Source organism: Acyrthosiphon pisum, chromosome A2 (genome assembly GCF_005508785.2).
Source record: "Acyrthosiphon pisum isolate AL4f chromosome A2, pea_aphid_22Mar2018_4r6ur, whole genome shotgun sequence".
NCBI classification, from domain to species: domain Eukaryota; kingdom Metazoa; phylum Arthropoda; class Insecta; order Hemiptera; family Aphididae; genus Acyrthosiphon; species Acyrthosiphon pisum.
Genome location: NC_042495.1, coordinates 24,110,926 through 24,117,791, shown reverse-complemented (window position 1 = coordinate 24,117,791; position 6,866 = coordinate 24,110,926).

Sequence of the window (6,866 nt, the reverse complement as noted above, 5' to 3'; positions counted from 1 at the left end):
GAATTTCAAATGCTCATAAAAATATCTCTGGTATAATTCATTAGTATAGAAAAAAGACTGGGGGGAAAGTAAATGGAATCATCTGTACAAATTATTTATTTCTTCAATTGGTTATTATGTGCGTTTTTACATTTGCCCCAAAATAAATAGGAGAATTTGGGCAAATGAAAATAAAGCATAATAACAATTCATTTATAAAATAAAATTATACTGAATTATTTTTCAAAAAAAAACAATTTTTTTAAAACTATAGTAAGGTGTATTGTGTAGGTACCTACATCAGTATTTTGTGTCCCAAATTAATGGAGATAAAAATGCCCCATCTGCTGCTCCACAAACTAGAACCGAAATTAATTCTCGTCCCGGTCCTCCAGATATTCTACTATAAGGGCATTTTCCTTTTCCCCTATATTAGCTCTCAGTCTAGATGGATCAGTATTGAAAATTAACATAACCTTTTCATTAACCTAGCCTAACCTTTTCTAAGTTTCTGCTACTTTTCTAGCTTTTTGAATGAAGTATATGGATGCCTTTTCATAAAATTATAATACCAATCATCACCAAATGTGGAATCATTAACAGGTGTAATTAATTAATTATTTTTCACATATTTGCTTACCTACTAAAAATGACACAGACTCTAGTCACACAGATGTACATTCTAGACCTAGCTATGAGACACAATGTACCAAAGTACCGACTACATTCACTTTCCTATCAGAAAGGATACGACAGACACAAAAATAAATTTAAAAATAAATAAAAATAAAAAAACATACATAATTGTAAAATCAATACATTCATCGTTCCACTCAGAATCTAAAATATGAGTGTGCTGAACAATTTATAATATTTTAAATACATAATCCATTGTTACAACTTAAATTAAAATATTGTCAGTTATAATTCTTTAATTTGTCTAGCTCTTTTCGATGCAAAATCATTTATTATATTTTCATAATTGAAGATGTGTCTGATTAATTCAAGGTTCAAAATTTTTAACATGTGAAAAGTATACACTCAGTGGTTTGCACCTTAATAATTTTATATTTTGTCAATAAATGAGGAGGTCCAGACTTGAACGCCCCCCCCCCCCCATTGGGTACGCACTGATTAGGCGCAAATGGCATTTAAAATTTGGGGGATGAAGCCCTACTATAATAATATTGAAGAGACTTAAAAAAATGTTAGGTAATATTTGGGGTAATAAACTATTTCCCCTTATTTACACCTATGCATATGCGTATATAAGGTAATTTCAGAATTTTCTGAAAAATGACGGTATAATATTTGGTCTACTGTATCTTTTTCTGTAAAACTACGGTCTGTGATTATAATTTCAGGATTTAAAATGTATAGAATTTAATTTTCTATAAAACTACGTTCTGTGATTGTAGTTTCAGGCTTTCAACTTTCTGGAATTAAAATTCTGTATACATATTTTATGTTCATTTTTTTTTCAAGAAGTAAACAAGTCTGGAACGTTAATTATATTTAATTTTATTTTCTGTGATTTTACTTTCTATAATTTTATTTTCTGTTCCTTTATTTTTCTGTTTAATTTAATTTGTGGATTTCTAACGTTTCGGTAGTTTATTTTCTGGTAAATTATGGGCGTCCATTTTGGGAACCCTGGAATTCTCTTATCAAATATTACTAGCGGAACGACACGTCATTTTTTTTGTATATGCACATTTGTAAAGTTCATCGTTGTTTTAGTTTAATTTTGCACGCAACACTCAGGTATGATTGTTTAATTTATATAATAGCATTAATAGATTTTAAGGGGATTGGGTGCAGCGTATTTATTTCACGTTTTAGACCTAAAAGCTTTCAATTCTGTAAAAAGATTTTAGTTGATTGACCTTTTTTCTAGGTTGTAGTTATTACTAGTTACAGTTATTATAAAATCGACCTTTTACATATTCAGTTGCCCAAAACTTCGTCTATAATTATTACGAGCTTATAGGTGGCCAATCGTATTTTAAACATGAATTTATTTTCATTCACACGACCGGTCCAAACTTTAAGTGGCCCACCGAGATTTTCTCGGTAGCTCGCCTAACCAATCCGGCCCTACATAGGAGTTACTATAATTAAAGAAATTATTAATTGGGTAAGGGTGTTGAAATATACAATATTACAATTTATTAATATTAGTATTCAAACCATGCAAACACACGTGCGTGTATATTGTCGTTTTCTAATAGATACTTATGCATTTACGATATGTGCATCACTTTATTGCTATCGCTTTTTATATTGGGTACCTATATACGGATATAAGATGACCTTAATTGTGGTCATATGGTGGTCAATATATAGGGCCTTTGATGTAAGTAATATTCACTTACACGGACACCGTTATACATTGCATGTATTACATTGGCTTCACTTTTAACAGATAAAATAAAAAAAAAAAAACAATATAAAAATGTTAAAAATTGTTTTTATGCTATCTGGGTTATCTTCGCTAACCAAGCATTTAATAAATTGTTATTTTATACTTTTTGTAGGTACTTATTAAATACCAACGTTGCAAAAATGAGTGAACTGAAGACTAAAGAAACTCCCACTTACGCATTTGGTACTGGAGTTTGGGTAAAAGTGCACCATCGTATTTGGTGGCCGGGTATAGTGGTTGATCCCCTTACGACACCACAAGAATTAGATCTTGTGAACAATGTTGAACATATTGCTGTTGTTAAATTTGAACAAGAGAACAAATAGTAAGTTAACATTTTACAATACATTTTATATTTTTATGACATTAATTTTTAACTCTATCAATAGTGAAGTTGTTGGCAAAAATGATAAAATATTCCTATACACGTGTGATCAGAAAATAAAATTTGTTGAAAAAGGACTCTGTAAGTATTAATTTTTGAATTATTATAATATGTACCTGCCAGGGTTGATAAGAATCGCATATAAACTGTTAAATATGTTACATGTACCTACTATATACACCATTAACTTTGTTTATAACTTTTTTTATGTAATAAGTACCCCTTATATAATGAATTGGCATTTTAAATTCTGTAGTATTAATCTGTTAGATAAAGTGTTTAATCTTTACATATTTCAGTTCAACAAGAAAATAGCTGCCTAAAAAAAAAAAAAACCAACAAACAAACAAACAAACCACTTCATTGTTTAAAATATCCTTTCTCAGCTGTGCATCAAATCCAAAAAATAATCCTGTATATTTTAATAAAGCTAAACTGAGAAATTCATATATTGAAATGTCCATGGTTACCACTGATCGATATTAATTATTATACTTGATTGTTTCTGTTCAATGCAGCAATAATAATAAAAAAATGTTAACACTTTTATTCAGTGTAAAAAGTAGTTTAATACTGCATGTATAGGTATAGGTGTATACCTGTTTTATACTTAACTGTATTATATGTTCTAACCCTGGTACTTATAACAATATTTAATTTCTTACATTCTTTCCACATATTTTACAGCATCATTAAAAAAACAAAAAAAAGGAGTTGGTAAAACTGACTGGAATATGAATAATTTTAAGAAAGATGTAATATTATTGGAAAGTCTTTTTGGAGGTGATGTGTGTATTTTTGAAAATTTAGAGAACAAACGAAAAACATTGAAGTCCGTCATCAAACAATTTACTCCAACAAAGACAAAACGGTCCAAGAAGAAAAATGGCAATATAAATAGAAAATCTTTACCAGTACCTAAACCTGTTTCTAAACCGAGAACATCAACTCAATCAAAAGTTGATAAGACATATGAACCAACAACAACAACTGTCTATAGTTGTCGATCACAAGTTGCCTGTAACTTCACAACTACTCGCTATAATAACTTAAAATGGCATATGGCAACCCATAAAAATGATACAGATGTGGTTATGACCAAGAAATCATCAATTAATACTATCTCAAATAAACGAAAGAATTTAAAGGCTGAATCAGAGGTTAAAAAACAAAAACTGCAAGAAAAGTTATTGAAAGATTGTGAAGATGAAATCACTAAAAAAAAATACTGCCCAATAGATGGTATACCAAACGCTGAATTGACGAAAGAAGACGGTTGGGAATCCACACCATCTGCACCAAGAGAAGGCAATAACTAAATCTATGCTTATATACATTGACAATTACATGAATAAGTATTGGTCTAATAATTACTCATGAAAAAAAAAAAAGAATATGGACAAAAATAGCTATAGTATTATTGTAGGTTATATAACTTCCCTCATTAAATTTTACTTATAATAGTTAATACAATGACTTAAGTTCTTTTCACACAATACTAATCATGGTACTATACCTAGAATTCTATCTAACTTTAAATATTGTGTTTAGTAGTACTAGTAGGTTAAACTCTATTCACACCATCCTAAACTATACACTAGAAAATGTTCTAGTAAGCACCTACAATTTTGAAGCAAAAATAAATAATTAGGTAACAATAATAAGTGAATATTAGTTGTTTAATTCATACGAATTTGATTATGTCAAAAAACAAATATTTAAAACAGAATTAATAAATATTGATAACATTTCTGTATTCTGAGTGGCTGTAAATATTTCTATACTGGTAAATAGTGTAAAGAAAAGAAAATGTTCTATTATCAAATATTCCTTCCATAATATTCCTTTAACCAGTATACGTTTTTGTAATTCAATTGGACCTAAAAATTAATTTACCAGCTAATGGCTATTGCGCTAGGGATAATACAATAACTACTATTATGTGATATGGTGTATGACTTAAAGTTTAGGTTATAGCAAAGTCCTCTAACCAATACTAATTTTATTAAATGTCGTTAATATATTTATAAGCTATAGCCTAAAATTATTTTTAAAATTACGCCAGTTATTAATTACAAACAGACCAATTAAAAACAGTTTATGACAGTAATATTGTAAAATATTGATTTTTTTAATTAAACTTGATTTAGTTATGAATAATTTACAGTAGCTGTAAATTGTTATTCAACTCTAAGAAAATCAATTGTGATACGTATTACACCCTGTTTTTATTGGCCCTCCTCATAAGGCAGTACCCACCACCTAAATATATTTTCTATACTGGACAGACAAAGTCCAGCCACCGTGTAGTTTAAAAGACTAGGTTCAGCCAAACATGGACAATTATCTATAAAACGATAATTATTATTTTGTATTATATTTTTAGATATTTCAGCAAAAGTATATATAAAAAAAAACAAGAAAAATGTTCTTGTAATTTTAATTATTCAACATTTTTACATTTAAAATCCGTGAATTATTTTTGAAAAAAATATTTATTTTTTTTTTTTATTTATATTACCTATTATTTAATTATATTAAAACATAATATTAAAATTAAATTACAGGGATAAGTTCGAAAATATTACCAAAAGATAATGAAGATATAGAGAGTTTAAAAGGTAAACAATCAGGAATTAATACATATTTTGAAATTGTCTGTGAAAACACCATATTTTATGTTCTTTTATGTAATTAGGTATATTTGCATGGAAATGTATAGAAGGAAACAACGTTCCCTATATCATACGGGTAATTAATGGTAAACATTCAGAGTTTGTATCCGTACGGATGGCCACAACTAAGCTACGCATAAATAATTTACATGGAGATATTTATACATATTGTGCTTCAGTAAGAAGTCATTGTATCACTAATTATGAAGCAAAGTTATTAAATGAGATAAATAAAAAACACACTGACTGTAATTACGGAAAAGAAATGTTTTTCGCCGGAAAAGATGAAATTGTCCGTTTAGAAGATGTAATTGAATATTATACCTTCATAGAAATATATTATAGACAATTAATAGGCCAAATTTATCATGGTCGAAAAAAAAAATGCGGATTCATACGTATTAACTATGAACGTTATGTGCCATATTGTGTTAAAGATAGAAGAAAATATGTTCCGCTATTCTGCTTTGAAGGCGAAGTAGGAATAGAAAACCTAAGACATGATGTTATAGAAATAGATAATTGGAACTTGGCTTATCTCAAGCTCTGTTGTAAAGTCCTGGGTATCAGAGATAATGTGTTTACTAGTGACTCTTGTACAGTAAGCAGTTTTGACAATATCAAAAACTATTTTCCAAGAGAAACAATTTTTGAGGATTATTGGCCACTAATTATTGGCCGTAACTCTTCTAGCCTTGCCTGGATCAAAACACCCACTGAAAATGAATCAGATGAAAATACTATTCCCCACACTTCAATGGCACCAGCAAACCAAGTGGTATGAATTATGTACTAAGTATATTAAATTTATTTTATATTTTTGTTTTTTAAAATATTGCTGCTTTTTTTTCCAAAAGGGAATTAAATTTATCATTTAGTTTATGACTATAATTATTATTAGCATTAACTATTAAAATATACTAATACATACTCGCTAGAGGGGTAAATTGTTAGGTGAAGAATACAACTTGACATATTATAGGTATAGTATAATATAGTAAAAATACTAAACAGTAGATATACAGAATTACAGACAACAGACATACAGTCTCATACTTGGTATTTAATTACTTTACTAATTAACTAAATTCAGTCGACAAATCTAAATAAAGCAGAGGCAGGAGACAATAGCGAGTGGCAAATGGCGATAATTTATCATTTTATATTATAACATCTTTAGATTTTTCGGTTACAGTCTTAACTAAATATGTTGAACCTTGCCTTACATTTTCAATACTTAGTTATACACATTGAACATCATGTACATTTTTAACTACAAAATAATTTACAAATTTTCAATTTGATAAACGTTGTTAAAATTTCAACTTTAAATGCTTATAAAAAAAGTTACCTATGTTTTTTTAATATTTTTAAACAGATTTTGTAACAATGTGTTAGGAGC